Source organism: Ambystoma mexicanum, chromosome 8 (genome assembly GCF_040938575.1).
Source record: "Ambystoma mexicanum isolate Mex_15411 chromosome 8, UKY_AmexF1_1, whole genome shotgun sequence".
In the NCBI taxonomy this organism is placed as follows: domain Eukaryota; kingdom Metazoa; phylum Chordata; class Amphibia; order Caudata; family Ambystomatidae; genus Ambystoma; species Ambystoma mexicanum.
The window spans coordinates 1,519,580,025-1,519,606,341 of NC_090929.1; positions in this window are offsets into that span (position 1 = coordinate 1,519,580,025).

A 26,317-nucleotide genomic window follows, 5' to 3' on the forward strand; every position below is an offset into this window, starting at 1 on the left:
AGACCCCAGAGGACATAGCCAACCAATTTGCCATTTACTACACAAATGTATACACCTCAGAAGGAGATAGGGCAGAAAGGGAAATGGAGGAAAACATCGAGAAAGCAGAACTAACTCGTCATGCGAGTTCTGAGCAAACACTCCTGACTCACCCACATGCCCACATGAAGTGAAAGTTGCAATAAAAAAGTTCTCCGCTGGAGGAGCCCAGAGAGAAGATGGCTTTACCATGATCTTTTATAAACACTTTACAGAGACCCTATCCCCACAACTCACCAAGCTATTCAACCACTTACGCGATTCCGGCCAGGCGCCCCCTTCCTTTGCAGTGGCGCACATAGCGGTAATCCCCAAGGTGGACAAAGACCCCACATCCTGCAAATCCTACCGTCCGATTTCTCTACTAAATACGGACGCCAGGGTGTACGAAAAAGTTCTAGCTACCCGCATGGAAGACCTAATGCCTCGCATGATCAACCCGGACCAAGTGGGCTTCATAAAAAGGAGACAAGGGGCTAATGGAGCACTCCAGGGGAAATGAAGGATACTATGCTCTTCTCAGTATGGACTCAGAGAAGGCTTTCGACTATGTTGAATGGGGGTTCCTCTGGGTCATACTGAGAAACATGGTCTTCGGCGAGCGATTCATAAGGGGATACAAGCAATCTACGAAAATCCGAAAGCCAGAGTGGCAGTAAACAGCAACCTCTCAGAAGAATTCAGCATGACTAGGGGTACCAGACAGGGGTGTCCCCTCTCACCACTTCTCTATGCGCTATCCATCGTACCCCTTGGCAATGTAATTAGAAAAGACAAAATACAATAATGGACATCAAAGTGGGGGATAACGAACACAAAATGACCGTTTGCCGATGACATACTACTATACCTAGCAGACCCCAACACAGCCATAACAATAGTCTTACGGACAATAAACAAATTTGGCAAATGGGCTGGATTAAAAGTCAACACAGAGAAATCCACGCTCTTCCCATACAAGACTCAAACCTTCTCAAGCGTGGGAGACGTGGACACAGGGGGAATACCCACTGCACACAGCTACCTGAAATACCTAGCAATCAAAATCACGAAAAAGACAGGGCAAACTCACAGTGTCTTTGCTCGGATGCTTAAATGCCATAAAAATGCTAGTGCTTCCCAAACTTTTATACCATTCCAGATGCTCCCAATCGCCATCCCCCAAAATCACTTCACAGAGATAAAAGCCAAGTTCATAAAATTTCTATGGCAGGGGAAAAAGCAGCGCATTGCCTACAGCACCCTAATTCAACCAAAGGAGGAGGGAATAACAGGGCTCCCCGACCCTTAGAGGTATTACCGAGCTGCCCAATTTCGCGCACTGGTGCTGCATCTCAGAAGGGACACAAAGAAGCAGTGGGTGACCTAATGAGACCTGTGACACTTGGATCAGGAACAAAATTCAAGACCCAAATCGCTATCAGGCCTGGAAAGAGCGGGTCAACTCATAAAGCCCAACGGGTGCATAGCTATTCAAGACTTGGAAGCAGGCCTGCAAATAGGCCCGCTGGGAGTATTTATGTTCCTTCAGCTAAAAGGAGTGCTTTTTACGTCAAAGTGGAAAGAGAAGCTCCAAAGGGATCTCACTCGCTTTGAGAAAATAATCAGCTAAACCCTCTCAACCAGGGGCCATATATCGCAATTATATCGATCCCTGATGGGCGAACTAGAAAGCAGACTGGGTGGCCTTAGAAAGAGATGGGAGAAGGACCTAGGCCCTCTGATGACAGAACAATTATGGTCACAAATGTGTAGGTCACAAAAAACTCCATTTCGACACAATACAAATTCCACGGAATAAAATTATTGCACATATGGCAATACGATCCCAAAAGGCTATCTAAAATGTTCGAACAATCCAGGCCTCTATGCTGGAGGGGATATAGTGCCCAAGCTAACTATTGGCACATGTGGTGGTCATGTTCCAAATCACAAACATACTGGAAAGAAGTCCTAACATGGATCAGGAGAATAGAAGGAATTACTTGGGACAGCGACCCTAGACTGGTGCTATTTGGTCTCGAAGAACAAGAAGACCACTGGACAAGAGTCCCCCACATGACTCACTTCCTTCTACTAGCGGCCAGAGTTTGCATCACCATAAGTTGGAAATCTCACAACTTCCCATCAGAAGCTACCTGAACCTGTAAAGCTAGAGAACTCTATGAAATGGAGAACATTACAGGCGCCATCCAAGAGATTTCACCAAGTAGAGAAATGGAATGGGCACCCTTCCTCGAAGCCTATGAATAGCTTGAAATGGAAACTGTGACATTGTTCCCTGTTGTACCGAACAGTAATAACTAGAAGACTCAATCCCACTGACCATCTAGTCTCCAGGGAGAGGTTTGTGGGTGGGGGGGGGAGTTAAAGGTTAGTTGAAAAGTCTATATTAGATATGCTATGTTGCGCACTAAAAATGCCAATATGATGATGATGAAACTCGAGAATGCATGCCTTTGAAATGCTTAATAAATTAAATTTGGAAGAAAAAAAAGAGTGGCCAATAGACAAGATCCCTGGGAGGGACACTACATAGGAGCTCAACAGTGGATGCCAAACATGTTTTATGAAAAACTCTTGCTGATCTGCTCGATAAAAACAATAAAACCAAATTGGCCGCTTTTTGTGACAAAGAATCTGTGAACTGAACTCTGTTATATAAGATATTAAAATCCACAAGATCGAATGCAGCCGATAAGTCCAGAAGGACAAGAAAAGAACTCTGTCCTTTGTCCATGTTATGGGACCTACTCGCTTTCAAAATCCAGAAGTGCAGGTTCAATCCCCTGACAGGTTCTGAATCCATATTGTCTAGATCCTAAGAGATCATACTCTTCCAGGTGAGCTTGTATCTGTAGATATGCCAGGCAGTCCAGTATCTTTAGCAGAAATGGGACACTTCTAATAGGTCAGTAATTGGTAGAAATGTTTGGGTCCAGCATGTTTTTTTTTAAAAGCAGGGACATGATCCAGGCTTGTTTAATACAAGTAAGCCGACAGAAAGAGACATTCACGAAATCCGCAATCCTGGGTGCAAGACCAGTCACACAGGCATTTGCAATCCTGGAAGGACATAGACCCCTAGGACAATTTGTAGGTTTTAGGGACTGTATCACTGTTTCTACCTCAGGCACAGTCCCCTCCCTAAAATTGAAAGATAATGAAGACGTAGTAGATGGTAAGGGGACTAAGGGAAATAGCAAACCTTTCTGCTTCTGAGATATGGCTGCTTTGAGCAAGGAAACCTTCTCAAAGTACCTGCTGGTTGTTGAAACACCAATCCTGGTACTTAATTACACTTTAACATTGGGATTCTCAAGCTCTCTCAAAATCAAGAATAATTATTTAGAATTCGGCACAACCTGACTAATGATTATTCAAATGCTCCTCCTTGGCTAAAATGACAAGATTCTTATATTGGCAAACAACTGAGGAGTAAGACTCTTTATCAAGGACAGATGTTCATTTCTGCCAGCGTCAATAAGCTTTGTTTTTTTATTACCTGCAGGCTATGCAATTCCTGAGAATAGTTTGTGATGTCGTTTCCACCGAAGTAGATCTACAAATCCTCACGGGAGCCATGGTGTCAAGAGCAGAAGATAGTATATCAGTCAATAACTTTATTTCGGCCTGGGGCCATAAAAGAACATCCTAACACATACGACGACTATAAATGAATATAGATCCTTCCATAATACAATGAAACCAGTTACTATGGTCCAAAGCCCAGCTATTGGCCAGCAAACTCAAGTCCTAATTAAATTCTCTTCAGCTCAGCCAGAAACACAGAATCAATGGTTAAGGTGGGGTTGCCCAAGTTCCTTTTTCCCAGTGGCACTGCATTGGCGGCAGAGAGCATAGGATACTGTGACCTAGATTCAGTGGAGTAATCCTTGTTATGCTTGAGTTTGGGATATGATTTCTGTCTTGTGTGGAGGAGGGCATCTCGTATCAAAAACCCAGATACCATTAATTAGTCTCCACTCCCTGAATTCAATCCAAATAAAATCAAGAGCGCTGTCCCACTGGTAGTGCAGTTTGAGATGTCCTCACAGATTACAGATAGGCAACCACGTATGGCACGGAACCAGTGGATACATTTGTTCATGAGCGCTTCCCTGGTTTCCAGGTAGTCAGGGGCCAATTTGGGGACCTTGTGCAAAAATATTCCCCCCCCACCCCCGCATACAGCCCATTCTCCCCATACTGTTTTTCACGCCTGCCCATGCTGTGATCTACAGGCCCTGGGGCGAACACCATATGGGGCTAAATTAAGTGCTGCATGGCCTGCCCTACAATCTGGCTTGCCAGCCGTGGATTTAACACTAGGTACACAATCTGCCCTCTGGGAGAAGTCTGTGGGGGTAGTTGCACTACGTACTTAACTGATCTAAGAGTGGGAGCTAGTGTACCCGAACGGATTACAGCCAGAGGCCCCTGGTCCAGCAAAATGCTATTAGTGCCAGTGCTCCCTATTTTTTCACTAATGAGCCCCGGCCTGACTGTGTTAGTGCTGATCATATTTATAGGGACATCAGGGTTGTGGTGGTCTACCACCTATGATTGTTTTGGAGCCCACAGGGCGTTCTCTGTACTAGTTGATGGCACCCCCAAGGTTCCCCCCTTCTGTGTGCTTCAAGGAGGGCCAGGAGTAGCCTCTTTCGATCTGCCAACTCAATCAAAACAAGACTACACTTGCACCCACTGGCCACAGGTGCCCTGTTGGAAGCTGGATCCGTGGTATGCAGAACTGATAGCCCAGGGGGCGGGGTGGATAGGTGGACAGTGCGGGCTACTGTGCTGCAGGAGGCTGATATGACATGATATTTTATTTATATCGCGCTCATACACAGGTGTTTCAGAGCGCGACCAAGCAAAGGGAGGGGAACAGTGGAGAGAACAAACACAACTATCTTACTAGGCCCAGTGACATTGAGAATGTGCAAGTGCATGGGGAAGGGAAAAGGGGGAAAGTGCATGGGAGGGGGAGAAATTGGAAAGTGCAGAGCATAAGCGAGGACAAGATAAATAATAAGTAAATAAATAAATACAGTGATCAGAAACAGTGGTAGTGCAGCCTGTGCAGGCCAAGTGCAAGGTTAGTCAGATAGGGAGTATCTTTACACACTTAACCAGCCCCTTCTGGTTTAAATCTGTCCCCACAGAGAACGGGCTAGCATCATTCGCAGAACACTCTTCGTCTTCATCGCCTTCATTGTCCACTTTTTCTATAAGTGCAGCGAGGCTATTGGGGGCCAGAGGGAGTGCCAGCGTTGTGAGTTCCAGTTGAAGTCCCTGCATAGTTGGGATCACATCATCTTTTTGGTCTCTCTTGGGGCTTTTCCTGGCCAGTGAGCCCCCCACCTGTGACCAATTTAGAAGTGCACTGTAGCATGTTGCCAAATACTCAGGTAAGGAGTTAAAGATAGAAATTGAGTTGGGGGACCCCAAAAAAGGTTTAAGAGAGAGTGGCATGAACTACGCTTAGTCACCATCTCCGACTGCAGATACACTCGTCATCTTAAACTATGAGTACCAAACTTGAACAAAATGATGAAATGGTCAGGCCATGGGTAAGCTAAGATCTCTGGAATTTTTATTTCTTTTTTTATTGTGTTTTAGCCGACAAGTCAACTTTTTACATTATATGTCACATAATACAATATATATAATTTCTTCACATTATTATACGCTTAAACAATTCACAATTTTATAAAACCTAATTCTTTCAACACTTTCAAAACTTCAACAGAAAGACAAACTTCATGACCTGATGACAAACTCTCCCCAAAAATTATCCAAAAACACCATTCTTCTTTATCAACAAATCGAGGAAAGTGATTTACTCTCTTCTCCCAGGTTGCCCAACATTCAATCATTGTTTTCGAGACTATGTTTCACCGCCCCCCCCCACCCCCGGAGTCCTCACACAGATTACAAAGGTTATCCTTGTATAGATGTTTATTTCGGATAAATAGAATTTTTCCAGTAGGTAACAGAGTGAGGTGAAACCTTAAAAATTCGGAACTCCAACACGAGTTAGGAAATTGCCTTAAATAGAATGGTTGATATCCTCTAGGTTTATCATATAAAGATAATGGGCCTCATTACAAGTACATTGGTCCGGACTTAACGCCGCCGGTATAACCATACCGGCACCGTTTCCGCATCCGCCCAATCATGACCTGCGTACCCGGAAATAGCGCCACCTCCAACCGCCACCGTGGAGTTTAGGCTCCCGTAAACTCCGCCTGCACGGAAACCCCTCCGTTACCGGCAATACTAAACACCGCGAGCATCACAACTAGCGCGGACATGGAAACACCGCCTGAAAAATGGCGTTAAAACCGTGATCATGGTGGCGGTACCGCCGCCACTGCGAACATGATGTTAAACAGTGCCTGCTGACCTGAATCAGGGCAAGGTGCACCAAATCAGCCCAGCTGGACCCAGCAGGCCACTGGGAGCCTACAAAAGGGCCCCATCCAGCCCAACACAAAACAGAACCATGCAGGCACCAGCTCTAGTAGCATTGGGACTGGGCCTACTCAACCAACATGCAGCACTGCACATGCTGGCAGTATTGTTGCAGCGGACATCAACTGAATTGACAGCGGAACCCAAACATCACAAAGCAACACATGACAGGTTACCACAGTGTGCCCGTACACAACCTGCCACATGACACACACAGCCGATACTATCACTGGCCCATACACCTGGAGCCACTGCAAACACCCACCCACAATATGCAACACTGCCCTCTCAATGCACATGATGCCTGTACATAAGACGTCCTGCATCGACTACTTCATCACGGTGGACTGACTCTGCCATGTGTGCACATCACTGCACAATGCCATACTCACAAGCCAATGTCACCCGCAGGGCAGAGTACACATGTACACCAATGCGTTGGTCAATGTCCAGTTGCCAACGTCCTCTACGATGGCCAAAGAACAGTACCACCCACCGATCCAACCACTGCATGCCACATATGCATGAATGAACAATGACACAAGATTGCACTGCATCTGATGAAGACATGATACCACAAACACTGACATGTCACCCCCGCCCCCATCTACATCCCATGTAGGTGATGCTGGATATGCACTCACGCAATGGCTGATGACACCTGTACGGAGGCCAAGGAACAGGCATGAAGAGCCGTACAACAGGGCACATGTCCGCACACGTGGCATGATTGAGAGGACATTTGAACTGCTGAAGGCCCGGTCCCGCTGTTTGAGCAGATCTGGCGGATCACTGCTGTACAGCCCAGTGAAGACTGGTAAAATCACGCTCGTTTGTGCCATGCTGCACAATCTGTGCCTGTGCAGGAACATTCCAATGCCCCCAGACGCAGATGATTATGATGAGGATGAGGATGGAGATGGAGACGGAGATGGGGATGGGGATGGGATGGCACCACCTCCTCCTGGGGGTTCACTAGATGGACAACAAGCATGGGATGCACTGATTTGCATTTACTTTTGAGAGACAGCACATTCACAGCATTGCATGGATATGGTGATGCCAAAAAATGAATTGTTGTACTGCAAATTAAATGATGGATGTCCACTCATGTATGTTTTTTGGAAATTATATATTGATGAATTAACAACAGGGAAGGAGGTGCAATGGTTAGGGAAACTGTACACCCCGGCCCACCCACCACCCAAACGTGCCCACCCCCAACCAGGCCCCAATATTCAAACCACCTAATGGACCTCCCCCACCACCCAAACGTACCCACCCCCAACATTCAAATCCCCTAATGGACCTCCCCCACCACCCAAACGTACCCACCCCCACACACCCTTCTAGTCCACATGTATCCTGCAGTGCCCGACACACATGCCATCATTTCTGTGTGCGCTTATGTGCTTGTGCATCCTTGCCCAAGAGCCCTGTTAGCCAAGTCGAGCGCCTCCGTGGACTGGCAGTGGTGGAGCTGGATGGGGTGGTGGTATTGGATGGCACAGAATCTGGAATAGGTGGCATATGTGCAAGATTCGCCTGTTGGCCAATCAACATGGACCCAATCATCCTAGAGGTGTTGTCATTGCCCTGCCGCAAATGGCGGGCCAGGGTGACTATAGTGCTGGCAAAGCGTCCAATGGACCTTGAGAGGCGACGTACCGATGTGCTGTAGCACTCCCTCTGCAGCCTAGATTCCTCAAGTTGCCTCTCCACCAGCTGGGTGAGGGTAGCCTGTTGCTTCTCCATCCGCTACATGCGGGAATTTAGCCCTGCCATTGAGGGGGTAGGTGACCTCATAGGACTGCGGAGTGTTGTGGGGCTGATCTCCAGCTGATGGAACGATTCCAAGCCATCCATGGTTGGCACCTCCCCCTGTGGCCCTGTATCAGACTGCACTGCCAGGGCACTGTTGTCACTACATGCTGCCTCCTCTGCACTACAGATGCTCTCTGTGGTGGGTTGCATTGGCATGATGGGTGCCCGTGCCACCTGTGTTGTGGACATGGTGAAGATGTTGGTGATGGTGGCCGGCACATGTGTTGTAGTTGCTACTGGGGGCAGAGATGTCAAACTGCTGGCAGCATCCTCCTGGGCAGGGGCGCTGGCTTGCACACGTGTAGGAGCTGATTGCCTGGGCTCTTGTGCAGTATCACTGTCACTCGATACGGCTGTGGGGACACAGAGGGCATGCATTTAGTTATGTGGTGGCGCCTGATGGGTGCATCACATGCATCATACAGGTTGATCATTTAATTGTGACATGTGCATGCACTGCCTGGGGGGGGTGTTGTTAATTGGTCCTTTGGCCCAATCATGCACTGCCTGGGGGGGTTGGTTGTTAATGGGTCCTTTGTGCCACTCCTGGCCTCAATATCATATGGCATTCAAAATTGCGCACTTACCAGCATCTGCAGGTGGACTCACTCCTGCCTAAGCATCCCTGATACCATGGATGCCCTCAAGGTGGAGGACACTGCTGCAGTGCTCCTCCCATGTTTGCAGCCTCAGTGAGGAAGGTGGTCCTCCACCTGTCCCACTGCTGCGTTGGCGGTGTGTGGAGATCAGGTTCCGCACCCTCAACCTGAGGTCATCCCACCGCTTGTGGCAGTCCTTTACGCTCCTCACAGTTACGCCCACAGCGGTGCACTTGCGTGCTGCTTCCGCCCACACTTCCTTCCTCCGCTGCTGTGTAGCACGCCGTTGATCGGCACTGAACAGCATCTCAGCATGCTCCACAATGTGCTCAACCAGAACAGTTAGCTCCGGCTCGCTAAAGCGCTGTTTGCGCTGCCTCTCGGCTGGAATCCTGGTAGACATGCTGGTGGTCCCTTTTGGCTTCTCAAAGTGTGGATTATGCTTGTGTTGACTCTGGATGGCAATGGATTGTGCTTTATATGATGGCCGCCTCTTTGTTTCCTGTTTTGGCGATCATGGTATTTCCGGTTCCGTGTCCGTGGCGGAAACGGGTTTTGCTCTACTTGTGGCGCCGCTATGTCCATTTCCGTGGGTTTTTCCGTGGCGGCGGTTACACCGTTTCCGCATCCATGTGGTGCACGCGACCGACAGCACATAATCGGCCGGTCTTTCCGCAACCTTGCAGACGCGGAAACTTTGTTACCACCGCCGCCGCGGAATCACTGCAGTCCGGACCAGGGAAGTTGTAATGAGGCCACGCATCTAGGATATTGTGCATATCCAATCTATTCTAGCTAGAGCTTCCTTTTCTCCCAAAGGATTCCTTACTAGATCTTCTTCAGAATGGTCACACTCCAACAAAATTTTTGTCACATCATTTTTCAACTGTACCAGAATGTTACGCTCACCTGGACCCCACAGGGGTGTCGATCGGACCCGGACAGCTGCGGTCTCCGTCAACGTGATGCGTAGTGCAGAGATGACTGTCTGGACTGGCCCGCCTAGTCAAGTCTGCTGGACCCGAAGAAGTATCTTCCTGCAAGTGGAGACAGGGATTAGCCACCTGTGGGTTTTAGTGATGGCCTCCCAACTGTTCTCGCTCTCCCCCACTAATCACCTCCGATATCCCCTTAGTCACCTCACCTTATGTTTGTAAAAGATGAGCTCTCCATCCTGCGTGTCTTGCAGGGGCGCGTAGATACCAGATACTTCACTGGTTTGAAGGAGTTGGGAGAGTTCCGGTAAGCATTGACTCTGAAGTCCCAGGCGGGATTGGTAAGTATCAAGTTCAAAGAGTTCAATGTGCCCGATGTTCACTCTTGTCCCCTTCCTTCCTTAAGTTGCAACTGAGTTCGTGAGAAGAAGGTTTCGTAGCTGCTGCTGGTGTTCAGGTAAGAGTCTGTGTTACCCAACGCTGTCCGGTAACTATTGCATGCGTTAACGTGTTGTTTTTCTCCCTCTTTACAGATACGGCATATGAAGATATGGAGAATAATACTGCCGGTGGTAAATCAGGTAAGTCTATGGTGGTAAGAGGTATTTGTTGATTACCTTGGCTCACCTTGTTATTCTTGTGCCCCTAGGTGCCGGAGTACGGCGAAGAAATGATGGAGACAGTGCCGGATCGAAAGATGCTGTGAGAACTGGTGAGTATGGCGCCGTGCTGGAGCCGGCGAAGCGACGCGTGCAGGACTGATGTACTTTCCAGGTCGGGAGATGAAATGGATCCGGAATCAGGTGAGGAATTTGAAATAAGTTTGTTTTCTAACCTTGTCCTTTTCTTCCTCTTTATTCTAGGAGCTCTGATTCGAGGTGGGCGTGGCAGAAGACTGGATGCTGGCTGTAGGCACATGGCCGTGGCAGAAGACTGGATGCTGGCTGCAGACACGGTGAGAGTCACGCTGCTGGATGCAGAATAACACGAAGCATGTGCTGTTATTCGGGCGTGGTTTAAATAGCCTCCAAAGTAGTCCCAGGAAAGAAGTTCCCCAGGACCACACCCGAGTAAAAAATAGTCCCTGTAGTAAAATAGTCCCATCCAGGCCTCACGTTGGCTTGGATTTATTTGCAGCATGGTCTGCATGAGGTAAGTAATGTCTATGAGCCTAGCGCCTATGGCACCAGGACTGATTTTTATTATGAGCCTGGTGCCTACGGCGCCAGGACCCAAACCCAGACAGCCCCTAGCTGGGGCTGCTGGGGTTTTTGTAAATGTCTGGATGCCTGCTCCCGGGGCTGATGGGCTTGATCCGGATGCCCGGGGGTAGGCATCATGACAGCACTCCCCCCCCCAAAGGCCCCTCCTAAAGTTGTTCTTCCCCTTGGCCCTAGTTTGTCTGGGAAGTTCCGATGGAATTTCTTCATCAACCGAGGTGCATGAACGTGATCACTAGGCTCCCATGACCTTTCCTGTGGTCCGTAACCTTTCCAGTCGATTAAATAAAAAAGTCTTGATTTAACCAACTTAGAGTCCAGGATATTCTTTACCTCGAATTCAGGTTCTCCATCTATTAGGATGGGGTCAGGTGGTTTGGCAAGTCTTGTCCCGGGTGTCATGATCACTGCTTCCAAGGAGCTAGGACCAGCCCAACGTCCTTGGAAGCAGGCCCCTAACCTTCATCCTAGGCACCAGCCGGTCCCCACTGGGACCTTTTGGACCTTGTCCTGGCGCCGGTGGCACCAGGCTCATCAAAGTCACTGGTCCCGGCACTGGAAGCGCCGGGCTCATAATTTGTATGAAGATGCTTGGGTGGACTTACCTGCAGCAGACCATGCTGCTTACTTACCAGCCACATAGGAATCCTCTGTGAGCCGGGACTACTTTCTTACCTGGGTGGGGCAAGCTCCAATCCCTGGATACAACACTGGAACTCTTCTGGAACAGGAACTCTTTTCTTACCTAGGCGAGGCCGTGGAGGAAGACGCCTCATCACTCCAAGGCTATTTAAACCACACCCGATTGATGAAACGTGCTTCTCGTTATTCTGCATCTGCAGCAGAACGCTCACTGTGTCTGTTCCAGTTTTCTTCTTTCCGATCCTGAACCTGCAAGAACAAACACTTACCATTCCTGTATCCAGCGTTCAGTAGCACCTGCAAAGACAAGAAACAACAGGTTAGCACGGCAACCTTCACTCGCAGCGCTTTCCTCACCTGATCCATCGGCAGCTACCATCTCTTCACGCTGCTCCTCTGCCTGTGAAGACAAAAGCATAGTTATTCCTGTGTGGAATTACTTACCGGCACTCCGCGAATTCCGGTTTTCTTCAACGCTGCAATCCTGCACCTGAAAGACAAAAGAAGAGACATTAGACAGGTATTTTACTTACACGCCATCGCGCCCGCCACAATAGGGCGCCTGCAAATACTCTGGCGTTTCCAGCGTCTCCTCAACACCCGAACTCACAACTGCAAGGGAAAAGAGACAGTTAGAGAGCTTTTGAAAAGCAGGCAACCGGCATTTACTTACGCATTTCCAAGCGCTTCATTCCAAGACTCTTGCTCGAACTTCGGCTTTCTTCACACCATCTTCTACCTCAAGAGCCCTGCAAGACAAATAGAAAAAGCATTATACAGAGCCCCTTTCCATATTAACGTGCCCACGCACCTAAAGACTGTAAGGACTTAAAAGGTGTCCGGAAACTCACCGTTCGTGCAGTTAACGACGGTAGCAATCCTCTGATGTCAAGAGGCCTACTTTTCACCCAGTGAAGGAACTGGCAACGGCACCCTGCACCAGACGCAGATGGAGAGTCCAGAATTCACCTATCTAAGGTGAGCACTTTGACCTTGGGGCTCCACGGAAAAGCGAGGAAGGGAAAGGGAGAGAGATACCCGACAACCCCAGATCATTAACCCCATATTCTTTCACCTGCAGATATCTCACTCTTCGAGTTAGACACACAGTGCGAAGAGGCTCAGCCCCGGAAGCCAATTGAGTCCTGCACTTCACTTTTCGAGTCACAGACACCATCCTGCCAAGACCGGCGCCTCCGTGGGAATCAGGTGAGCGTTACAGAACGCGAAGCCCACCGCAAAACTCCTACCCAGGCGCAATGGAAACCTCGGATACTGATCAATTGGCCCAGTTGCTTGGGGAATTAAGAGCAGAAGTACATGCAGCTCGTCAGGAAACAAACGCTCTAAGAAGAGAGCTGATCATATCCAAGGAGCGAACAGAGGACCTCGCTAGGCAATTGCTACAAACGCAGGCAGGACAAACACCTTTGCCCGCTCCAGGAGGAAATTATCCTTCAGCATCCTCCTCAAATCCAGTGCAAGTCAATCTACCCGGTAATGTGCCCTTGGCTCCGCCCGAACGCTTTTCTGGTGACCCAAAGAGATTTGCAGTGTTCATTAACGAGTGCCGCCTACACTTCTTATGTAGACCAGCTGCCTTCCCAAAAGAGCAGGCCAAGGTGGCTTTTGTGCTTTCTTATCTCAGTGGCAGTGCCGCAGATTGGTCGATCCCTTTAGTCACTCAGGATGATCCGGTTCTTCATGATTTCCAGGCCTTCCAGTCCAGCATGGAGAAACTGTTCGCAAGACATGCACAAGGGCAGGCCTTGGACAATGAACTCCTTTCGTTACGACAGGGTAATCAAGACCTCTTGACTTACATTGCCTCATTCAACAGACTTATAGTGGAAACTCAATGGCCTGAGGATAAAAGAATAACGCTTTTCTACAGAGGCCTGCGTGGAGAGCTCAAGGATGTGTTAGCTCAAGTTGTGAATCCTCCACAAGAATGCTCAGACTATATTGACTTAGTTGTTCAATTGGACCACAGATTACAGAACAGAAAGGCTGATCGTTCCAAATTTGATACCCGAGTGTTTTCTAAACCGCAGACCTCTACTAGGGGAGCTGACACCGTGGAACCCATGCAAATAGGGGGCATGAAAGGACCTTTAACCCAAAAAGAGCGAGAAAGGAGAAGACAGCTGCAATTATGCCTCTGTTGCGGAAACTCGGGGCACTTTCTTCGAGACTGTCCGGTGAAACCAGCTAAGAAGGCTGTAGGAGCCGCAGATACCTGTACCACAAATTCTGAGCAGGGAAACGACCTAGCCCGACAAGTGTAGAGGTCCTCTTGCCGAGCGTTAAAATCTGTTCCATGACCTCGCATTTCGTGGTGCCTATGGTCCTCATTAGCCCTGAACGTCCGGATCGTTTGCATGCAATTGAAGCTTACATCGACAGCGGAGCAATCGGTAATTATGTGGACCGTGAAATGGTATCAAGGATGAATCTACCTCTTGTCCCTAAGGCAGTAAAAGACGTCATTACTACAGTGGATGGCACGGAGATAGCCTCCGGACCAGTAACTCACGCCACCCAAGAAGTGACGTTAGTGAGCCAAGAGGGACACCGGGAGAAAATCGTGTTCGATGTGATCAAGGCCCCTCAGTTCCAGATCATTCTGGGAATTCCTTGGTTAGAGAAGCACAATCCTCAGATCGATTGGCGAGCAAAGACGGTTCAGTTTCCAGAATGTATCTCCACTTGTTATCCTTGGCCTGATGTTTCACTGGCGGCAATCTCTTCTGAGGTTCCCAAACTACCTCCCGAATACCAGGAATTCCAAGACGTCTTTCGGAAGGACCAAGTTAACACCCTGCCTCCTCATAGGTCTTACGACTGTCAAATAGATCTGATACCCGGAACAACTCCTCCTTGCAGTAGGATTTATGCCCTCACCGAGCCAGAGAATCTTCACCTCAAACAATATCTGGACCAATACCTAGCTAACGGATTTATCCGTCCTTCAAGATCTCCAGCTTCCTCGGCTTTGTTCTTCTTTCCGAAAAAGGAAGGAGACCTTAGGACTTGTAGAGATTACCACGCCCTGAATCAAATCACTGTTAAAAACAGATACCCGTTACCTTTGATCCCTGAACTCCTGGACCAAGTCAAAGACGCATGTATATATACAAAGTTGGATCTCAGAGGAGCCTACCACTTGGTACGAATAAAAGAGGGCGATGAATGGAAGACGGCCTTCCGCACCAAGTATGGGCTGTTTGAATATCAAGTTATGCCCTTTGGACTATGCAACGCTCCTGCCGCCTTCCAGTATTTTATGAATGATGTCCTTAGAGAACTCATAGATGTGTGTGTTGTTGTCTACATTGATGACATCCTCGTCTATTCATCATCTGAAGAGGAACATCAGAAACACGTTAAAGAGGTCCTCGAGGGATTACGTCAACATAACCTTTTTGCTAAGCTTGAAAAATGCGTTTTCAACGTAACTGAAGTTGAGTTCCTGGGATTCATATTGTCACCAAACGGAGTCCATATGGATTCAAAGAAAGTCGATGCAATCATCAAGTGGCCTTCACCAACCTCTGTAAAAGGAGTTCAAAGCATGTTAGGCTTCGCTATCTTTTACCGCAGGTTCATTCCTGAATTCTCTCGAATTGTCCAGCCCATCACCGCTCTATTAAAGAAAAACAAACGTTTTGAGTGGTCTACTGAGGCGGAACAAGCTTTTCAGGACTTAAAAGCTAAATTCATCTCTGCACCTGTTCTAAAACATCCTCGCCCAGAACTCCCCTACATCGTAGAAACAGATGCTTCTAGTCTTGCTATGGGGGCAGTTTTATCACAAAGAGATCCGGTCACACACCAATTACATCCTGTAGCCTTTTGGTCCTGCAAATTCTCGGCTCCCGAGATCAACTATTCAATTACAGACAAGGCACTTTTAGCTATCAGATAAGCCTTTAAAGCCTGGCGGCATTATCTTTTGGGAGCCAGACACACAGTCACCGTAATGACAGATCACCGCAACTTACAATATCTGAGGACGGCCAAAGCTCAGTCTTCCAGGCAGCTCTGCTGGGCTCTGTTTTTGGCTGAGTTTGACTTTATAATTACTTATCGACCAGGCAGTAAAAACGGAAAAGCAGATGCCCTCTCCCGGATGGGAATAGATGAACACTTGACCAATCCTGAACCAATACCCATAATCCCAGAACAAAGGAATTTGGGCTTGGTCAGCGCTCAATCCTTTGAAGACATCGAGACTACAGTCAAATCACTCCTAACTCCGGCAGAATTACAGGACTGGCAATTCAAGGGGAAGGATTTCTCAGTGGACCAAGACCTACCATATTTCCGAGAACGATTGTACTTGCCCTGTGAGAAAGTACAAAAACAGGTAATCTCCTGTTATCACAACTCATTAATGGAGGGTCACCCTGGCATTACCAAAACCATGGAAAAGGTCAAAAGACATTTCTGGTGGCCATCATGGAAGAAGGATATTAGAGACTTTGTAATCTCCTGCGGTGTGTGTGCTCAGAATAAAAGTCAGAAGGAGAAACCAGCCGGCCTCTTACACCCACTGGACATCCCTCCCTGTCCATGGCATACCCTGTCCATGGATTTCATCTTGGACTTACCTCCATGCTCAGGGTATAATACCATTTTAGTAGTCGTGGATCTATTCTCCAAGATGGCTCACTTCATTCCCCTGAAGGGCCTACCTTCAGCTTCAGTATTAGCCCGAGAATTCTTAGAAAACATTGTTCGGTTACACAGTGTTCCCTCGGTTTTGGTCTCCGATAGGGGAAGTCAATTAATCTCCCACTTTTGGCGAAGTTGCTGTCGCTTAGCCCAAATTGATGTGAGACTTTCAACCAGTCACCATCCCCAAACTGATGGACAAACCGAGAGGACAAATCAAACTCTGGAGCAATATTTACGTTGCATGCTCCAACAAACTGAAAACCCTTGGAAGGATATCCTTTGGATCGCTGAATACGCTTATAACAATTCGACCCATTCTGGAACCGGGAAGACTCCCTTCTTCCTATTATACGGAAACCATCCTAGGACCTCTAACCTGGATCCTCCCCAAGAATTCGAAACACCTGCTGTGGATCACTTGCACTCGGTGATCACTCGTACTTTTAAAGAAGCCACTGCCCATCTGCAAAGAGCTAAAGCTCTATACAAGAAAGGAGCGGATCAACACTGTAAAGAGGCCCCTCACTACGCAGTGGGAGATCAGGTCTGGTTATCCACTAAGCACCTGCCTCTAAAAGGACCCTGCACCTTCATCCCGAGATACTTAGGACCCTATCTCATCTCTGGCATAATTAATCCGGTGGCTGTCAAATTGGAATTGCCTTTGCATATGAAAATACATCCAGTATTCCATGTCTCCTTACTAAAACCAGTACAACCAGAAACCCGATTGACCGAACTCCCAGAACCTGTTCTAGTGGATGGAGAACTTGAGTTCGAAGTAAAGAACATCCTAGACTCCAAAATCTTCAAATCTAAATTATATTACCTGGTTGATTGGAAAGGATACGGCCCCCAGGAAAGGTCTTGGGAACCCTCAGAACATGTCCACGCACCTCGTCTGGTCAAGAAATTCCATCTGAATCACCCCGACAAGCCAAAACCCCCGGAGAAGACACGCTTAGGAGGGGCCTTGAGGGGGGGTGCTGTCATGATCACTGCTTCCAAGGAGCTAGGACCAGCCCAACGTCCTTGGAAGCAGGCCCCTAACCTTCATCCTAGGCACCAGCCGGTCCCCACTGGGACCTTTTGGACCTTGTCCTGGCGCCGGTGGCACCAGGCTCATCAAAGTCACTGGTCCCGGCACTGGAAGCGCCGGGCTCATAATTTGTATGAAGATGCTTGGGTGGACTTACCTGCAGCAGACCATGCTGCTTACTTACCAGCCACATAGGAATCCTCTGTGAGCCGGGACTACTTTCTTACCTGGGTGGGGCAAGCTCCAATCCCTGAATACAACACTGGAACTCTTCTGGAACAGGAACTCTTTTCTTACCTAGGCGAGGCCGTGGAGGAAGACGCCTCATCACTCCAAGGCTATTTAAACCACACCCGATTGATGAAATGTGCTTCGCGTTATTCTGCATCTGCAGCAGAACGCTCACCGTGTCTGTTCCAGTTTTCTTCTTTCCGTTCCTGAACCTGCAAGAACAAACACTTACCATTCCTGTATCCAGCATTCAGGAGCCCCTGCAAAGACAAGAAACAACAGGTTAGCACGGCAACCTTCACTCGCAGCGCTTTCCTCACCTGATCCATCGGCAGCTACCATCTCTTCACGCTGCTCCTCCGCCTGTGAAGACAAAAGCATAGTTATTCCTGTGTGGAATTACTTACCGGCACTCCGCGAATTCCGGTTTTCTTCAACGCTGCAATCCTGCACCTGAAAGACAAAAGAAGAGACATTAGACAGGTATTTTACTTACGCGCCATCGCGCCCGCCACAATAGGGCACCTGCAAATGCTCTGGCATTTCCAGCGTCTCTTCAACACCCGAACTCACAACTGCAAGGGAAAAGAGACAGTTTGAGAGCTTTTGAAAAGCAGGCAACCGGCATTTACTTACGCATTTCCAAGCGCTTCATTCCAAGACTCTGGCTCGAACTTCGGCTTTCTTCACACCATCTTCTACCTCAAGAGCCCTGCAAGACAAATAGAAAAAGCATTATACAGAGCCCTGTTCCACATTAACGTGCCCACGCACCTAAAGACTGTAAGGACTTAAAAGGTGTCCGGAAACTCACCGTTCGTGCAGTTAACGACGGTAGCAATCCTCTGATATCAAGTGGCCTACGTTTCACCCAGTGAAGGAACTGGCAACGGCACCCTGCACCAGACGCAGATGGAGAGTCCAGCATTCACCTATGTAAGGTGAGCACTTTGACCTTGGGGCTCCACGGAAAAGCGAGGAAGGGAAAGGGAGAGAGATACCCGACAACCCCAGATCATTAACCCCATATTCTTTCACCTGCAGATATCTCACTCTTCGAGTTAGACACACAGTGCGAAGAGGCTCAGCCCCGGAAGCCAATCGAGTCCTGCACTTCACTTTTCGAGTCACAGACACCATCCTGCCAAGACCGGCGCCTCTGTGGGAATCAGGTGAGCGTTACACCGGGTTGAACTGGTTTCAGAAGTGAAACATGAAAGACAGGATGAATCCGCATAGTAGAGGGTAATTCCAACTTGACGGCCACCGGGTTGATAATGGCCTTAATAGTGTAAGGACCCAAATACCTAGGATTAAAAGTCTGAGTTCCTTTTAGAGGTATGTGTTTTGTAGCCAGCCAAACTTGATCCCCAATCTGATATCGTAGAGCATCGCTTCTATGTTGATCAGCATTTTTCTTATATTTCTCTTTCGCTTGTTTCAAATGTTCTGTTGCCTCCTTAAAGGCTTGTGTAATAGTAGAGTGTAAATGACTAACTGCAGGCATTTCTAAGTGCTGAGGCGAATCAAGTTCTGAGGTTCGAGGGTGATGTCTGTATATGGTATGGAAGGGGCTTTGTCCGGTTCCAGAATGTACTGAGTTATTGTATGCATATTCGGAAATCCATAAAATATCCTTCCAATTGTTTTCGGTCTGGTGCAGCATGCAACGTAGGTACTGTTCAAGGGTCTGGTTGGTCCTCTCCGTCTGACCATCGGTCTGGGGATGGTGACTGGTTGATAACCTCACATCGATTTGCGCCAATTGACAACATTTCTTCCAAAATTGTGAAATCAATTGACTGCCTCGGTCAGAGACCAATACGGAAGGAAATCCGTGTATTCGAACAATGTTTTCGAGGAACTCCTTGGCCAAAATTGAAGCGGAAGGTAATCCTTTTAAAGGAACAAAGTGGGCCATCTTGGAAAAAAGATCCACAATAACTAGGATGGTGTTAAATCCATTACATGGAGGTAGATCTGTAATAAAGTCTAAAGACAAGGTGTCATGGTGTAGGTGGAATATCCAAAGGTTGTAAAAGGCCAGCAGGCTTTTTCTTCTGGCTTTTGTTTTGGGCGCAAATGCCACAAGACATCACAAATGACTTTGTCTTTTCGCCAAGTGGACCACCAGAACTGTCTCTTAATTTTCGCTTCAGTTTTTGCGATACCTTGGTGCCCTTCCATCAGGGTGTCATGGTAATTGGAGATGACTAGTTCTTGTATTTCCTTGTGTGGTAGAAATAGTCGTCCTTGATAGTAGGGTAGGTCATTGACGACTGAGTAGTCCGGGCCTTTCTTTACCCAGTCCTGCAGGGTTGCTGGATCGAAGAGTTGTTGGATTTTTTAATGAATTTCTTCTAGTGTCTGTAGAGTAGTTATGCCAAGAATTCTTTGCTCGGGAATTATTGGCACCAGTTCTGGGTTTGCATATGCTTCTCCCATCCCTATTCGGGATAAGGCATCTGCTTAGCCATTTTTGCGGCCTGGTCGATAAGTGATCACGAAATCGAATTCGGCAAAGAACAATGCCCATCGAAGTTGTCGCGATGATTGGGCTTTGGCTGTTTTTAAATACTGCAGGTTCCGGTGATCAGTGATTATGGTAATGGTATGCCTGGCACCAAGAAGGTAGTGCCGCCAAGCCTTAAAGGCGGATTTGATAGCTAATAGCTCTTTATCGGTAATCGCATAGTTTAACTCAGGTGCTGAGAACTTTCTGGACCAAAACGCTACTGGGTGAAGTTGACCGGTTTCAGGATCCTTCTGGGACAGGACAGCTCCCATGGCTAAACTGGATGCATCAGTTTCTACTATGTATGGAAGCTCAGGGCGTGGATGCTTTAAGACAGGTGCTGATGTGAATTTCGCTTTCAGCTCTTGGAAGACCTTTTCAGCCTCTTCGGTCCACAAGAAGCGTTTGTTTTTTCGCAAAAGTGCTGTGATGGGGTGTACAACATGGGAGAAGTCTGGGATGAATCTGCGGTAGAAATTAGCAAATCCGAGCATGCTTTGTACCCCTTTGACTGAACTGGGTGATGGCCACTTGAGAATTGCATCCACCTTTCGAGAGTCCATTCGGACTCCCTTTGGAGTCAGGATAAATCCAAGAAATTCAACTTCCGTAGCATGAAAAACACATTTTTCCAATTTTACATATAACTTGTGCTGGCGTAGTTTCTCAAGGACTGCACGCACGTGCTTAACATGGTCTGATTCTGAGGAGGAGTACACTAGAATATCATCTATGTATACGGCGACACAGACGTCAATGAGTTCACGAAGGACATCGTTCATAAAATACTGGAAGGCTGCTGGTGCATTGCACAACCCGAAGGGCATCACCTGATATTCGAATAATCCGTACTTGGTGCGAAAGGCAGTCTTCCATTCGTCACCTTTCTTGACGCGTACCAGATTATATGCCCCTCGGAGATCTAACTTAGTGTAGATGCAAGCATCCTTTACTTGGTCTTGTAATTCAGGGATCAGAGGCAATGGGTATCGTTTTTTTACCGTAATCTGATTTGATGCGCGGTAATCTATGCACGTTCTAAGGTCACCTTCCTTTTTTGGCATGAAGAATAAAGCTGAGGATGCAGGAGACTTGGAAGGACGAATAAAGCCATTAGCAAGGTATTGGTCCAAGTATTGCCATAGGTGAAGATTTTCAGGTTCCGTGAGGGCGTAGATTCTACTGCATGGGGGTTGTGCACCGGGTAGGAAGTCGATTTGACAATCGTATGATCTGTGAGGAGGTAATGTATTGGCCTGTTCTTTTTGAAAAACATCCTGAAATTCTTGGTATTCCTGAGGTAACTGCACGATTGGGTTAACGACTGTAGCCAGGCCTTTGTTCAAAGTTTTCTCTGGGTAACAGGTGTGTGCACAATCCGGTAAGGTTATTCTCTTCTCTCGCCATTCTATACAAGGATTATGTGTTTCCAACCATGGCATCCCCAGTATTATCTGGTACTGTGGGGCTTTGATTAGATCAAACACAATAGTCTCTCGATGCCCTACTTGACTCAACAGTGTCATCTCTGTAGTGGAATGAGTTACAGGTCCCGAGGCAATCTCAGTTCCATCAACTGTGGTGATGACATCCGAAGTGGTCTTTTTGCAACGAGGTAGATTCATCCTTGACACCAATTTGTGGTCCATATAGTTTCCTACGGCCCGCTATCTATGTATGCCCTTTCTGCGTGCATATGTGATGGCTGCCTGGGATCAAGTAGGACCATTGGGATGATCAGATGCGAGGTCTGAGTGTCCTTCTTTAAGCTCGGCAAGCGGACCTCTACGCTTGTCGGGCATGGTCGTTTCCCAAATCAGGCTCTATGTGGCTTTTATCAGCAACTCCTACCACCTTCTTGGGTGGTTTTGTAGGGCAATCCCGTAGAAAATGTCCTGAGGTTCCACAGTACAGATACAACTGCATCTGTCGTCTTCTTTCTCTTTCCTTTTGAGCTAAGGGTCCTTTAACCCCCTGATCTGCATAGGTTCAGATGCATCTGTTCCTTTGGGGGCAACATTGGGTTTAACCAATACCTGATTCTCGAACTTAGCTCTATCAGTCTTTCGGTTCTGAAGTCGGTGGTCTAGCTGGACCACTAAGTCTATAAATGATATGCAATCCTGAGGTGGGTTCACAACTTGAGCCAAGACGTCTTTGAGTTCTCCCCAAGTCCACGATGAAACAATGTAATTCGTTTTTCCTCCGGCCACCCGGTATCCACCACCAACCTATTGAAGGTTGCAATATAGGTTAGCAGATCCTGGTTACCCTGTCGTAACGATAAAAGTTTGTTGTCCAGGGCTTGACTCTGTGAGTGTCTGGCGAATAGTTTTTCCATGCTCCTTTGAAAACCCTGAAAATCCCAGAGAAGAGCATCATCCTGGTTGACTAACAGAATGGACCAATCCGCTGCGCTGCCACTAAGATATGACAATACAAAGGCTACTTTGGCTTGGTCATTTGGAAAGGCTCCCGGTCTGCATAAAAAGTGCAAGGGCATTGGTTCATAAACACGGCAAACCTTTTGGGGTCCCCAGCAAAGCGTTCGGGTGGAGCTAACGGAATATTTCCTGGTAAAACCACTTGCACAGGATTGCTTGATGAAACGGGGGTTGGGTTTCCCCCATATCCAGGTAGGGGCGTTTGCCCAGCTTGGTTTTGCAGTAGTTGCCTATCCAGATCATCAGTGTGCTCCTTTAAGACAATCAGTTCTCTCCTGAGGGCATTAGTCTCTTGGCGAGCGGCATGTACTTCCGCCCCAATAATAATTGGGCCAGTTGGTCGGTTTCCGAGGTTTCCATAACACCCGGGTGGGTATTTTTAGAAAGGCTTCGTGTTCTGTTACGCTCACCTGGACCCCACAGGGATGTTGATCGGACCCGGACAGCTGCGGTCTCCGTCAACATGATGCGTAGTGCAGAGATGCCTGTCTGGACTGGCCCGCCTAGTCTTGTCTGCTGGACCCGAAGAAGTATTTTCCTGCAAGTGGAGACAGGGATTAGCCATCTGTGGGTTTTAGTGATGGCCTCCCAACTGTTCTCGCTCTCCCCCACTAATCACCTCCGATATCCCCTTAGTAACCTCACCTTATGTTTGTAAAAGATGAGCTCTCCATCCTGCGTGTCTTGCAGGGGCACATAGATACCAGTTACTTCACTGGTTTGAAGGCGTTGGGAGAGTTCCGGTAAGCATTGACTCTGAAGTCCCAGGCGGGATTGGTAAGTATCAAGTTCAAAGAGTTCAATGTGCCCGATGTTCACTCTTGTCCCCTTCCTTCCTTAAGTTGCAACTGAGTTTGTGAGAAGAAGGTCTCGTAGCTGCTGCTGGCGTTCTGGTAAGAGTCTGTGTTACCCAACGCTGTCCGGTAACTATTGCATGCGTTAACGTGTTGTTTTTCTCCCTCTTTACAGATGCGGCATATGAAGATATGGAGAATAATACCGCCGGTGATAAATCAGGTACGTCTATGGTGGTAAGAGGTATTTGTTGATTCCCTTGGCTCACCTTGTTATTCTTGTGCCCCTAGGTGCGGGAGTACGGCGAAGAAATGATGGAGACAGTGCCGGATGCTGTGAGAACTGGTGAGTATGGCGCCGTGCTGGAGCTGGCGAAGCGACGCGTGCAGGACTGATGTACTTTCCAGATCGGGAGATGAAATGGATCCGGAATCAGGTGAGGAATTTGAAATAAGTTTGTTTTCTAACCTTGTCCTTTTCTTCCTCTTTATTCTAGGAGCTCCGATTCGAGGTGGGCGTGGCAGAAGACTGGATAATGGCTGTAGGCACGTGGGCTTGGCAGAAGACTTGATGCTGGCTGCAGGCACGGTAAGAGTCACGCTGCTGGATGCAGAATAACACAAAGCATGTGCTGCTGTTCGGGCGTGGTTTAAATAGCCTCCAAAGTAGTCCCAGGAAAGAAGTTCCCCAGGACCACACCCGAGTAAAAAATAGTCCCTGTAGTAAAATAGACCCATCCAGGCCTCACGTTGGCTTGGATTTATTTGCAGCATGGTCTGCATGAGGTAAGTAATGTCTATGAGCCTCACGCCTATGGCGCCCGGACTGATTTTTATTATGAGCCTGGTGCCTACGGCGCCAGGACCGAACCCAGACAGCCCATAGCTGGGGCTGCTGGGGTTTTTGTAAATGTCTGGATGCCTGCTCCCAGGGCTGATGGGCTTGATCCTGATGCCTGGGGGTAGGCATCATGACACAGAACTTAGTTAGTTGATTTTATATTTAGCTGGAATCGAATATCCTCGTACAAGGAATTCTTTTGAAGTACTAATATCAATCTATATAATGAAATAACCTTCCAGTCAAGGTAAGCACGCATAGATTGTAGGCCCAACTCTTTCCGCAAACTGGCCATAGGAAGACTCTGAGCAGAACCTTCCTCCATAATTTCACTTCTATTTCTGTACTATTTATTACACAAGCTAAGGGTTTTATATCCATTCCATATATGTCGAGGTATAAACTTACCTTTATAAAACCTTACTAAAGGAACTATGAACATTTTACAATAGGCATAAAGGAGCTTCTTCATTTGACAGGCCAGTTGATCAAGTTTATCTTCTACTTCCAACTCTACTAAAGCGATCGAAGGATTAGACCTCAATCTGAAACCCAAATACAAAAATTCCTTTACTACAGGGACCTCTTGGTCTATTGGTGTCCACTTGAAATTAGGTAAACCAAAAGAAGGTCAATAAGTGGGTGTCGCCAATTGTATACTCATCAATCCCTAGGTTAGATCCTCAAACAAATAATTGACCTACCATGCGTCACCAATTTCATATGTAAAAAAGTTTATTGCATCACTAATAACTATTTACTATACATGCAATAATAGCATAAAAATACTATAGTGCATGCATAAAACCTGACATCAAAAACAATTTGTATACAAAATTGCACAGTATTATACAAAACACATCAAAGATCATCTCCAGTGTTGTCATTGACCTGGTTACCAGTAGTGTGGATCAACTAAGCACATTTATCATGCTATGTTTTTCCAGCCCAACTCATACAAGTTTCTGTCCTTTTCGGTTTAAATCTGCCACACATTCATCAGGGGCACAATGTGTATATCATAGGATGGCTTGCAGTTGATTCCAACTTTCTAATACCCTGGTCTTCCTGAGGATTCCTCTGTGTTATTGCTGAATAGACCCCTGCCGACCACCTGCAACCATATGTGTTGCTGCTTGCTGGCTTCCGGATTTGGGAAGTAACAGCCTATCTTCCTCTCGCTATCCTCTAGGGGTGGATGGAGCTCTTTTTCTCTTGCTGGACTTTGTCTCTCAAAAGTACTGAGGTACTTGTTTGGGAAACAGTGGTAGTCCTCTTTCCCAACTAATGTGTCAATATTTTTGAGAGCCACAGACCTGCCAAATTGATACAGTGTAGCTCTTGTGGATAATAGGGTTACCCGCGCAGAACATTGGGCCAGATGAGCACTCCCCTGCCTTACCCACCTGGGACCTTGACAAGACGGAGTACATCTTGAGATACAGCTGAAAGCCCTTAAAATCTGTGTAAAGAATATTCACACATTACCACTCTGTTTCCACATCTTATGATACACACATTGTGCCCCTGATGAATGTGCACCAGATTTAAGCCAAAAAGCACAAACTTGTATGAGTTGGGCTACAAAAACATAGTGTGATGAATGTGTTTAGTTGATGCATGCTATTGGTTACCAGGTCGCTGATGACACTGGAGATGATGTTTGATGTATTTTGTATAATACTGTGTAATTATGTATACAAATTGTTTTTGATGTCAGGTTTTATGCATGAATTTTAGTATTCTAATGCAATTACTATTGTGTGTAGAGTAAATAGTTATTTATGATGCAATAAACTTGAGACATTTGTTTTTACATATGAAATTGGTGACACGTTTGAGGACCTACCCTCGGGATTGATGAGGATATAAGTAGTGACACCCACGTATTGACCTTCCATTGGTTTATCTAAATTACGTATTTTCACACTTAGTAGGAAGGTAGTTTACCCGCCCCCAGTGGAACTAGCCAACGTGAGATTGGTGCACTTGAAATTAGGAACACGCTTTAGAGGTTTCTTAAAGCTAACAATA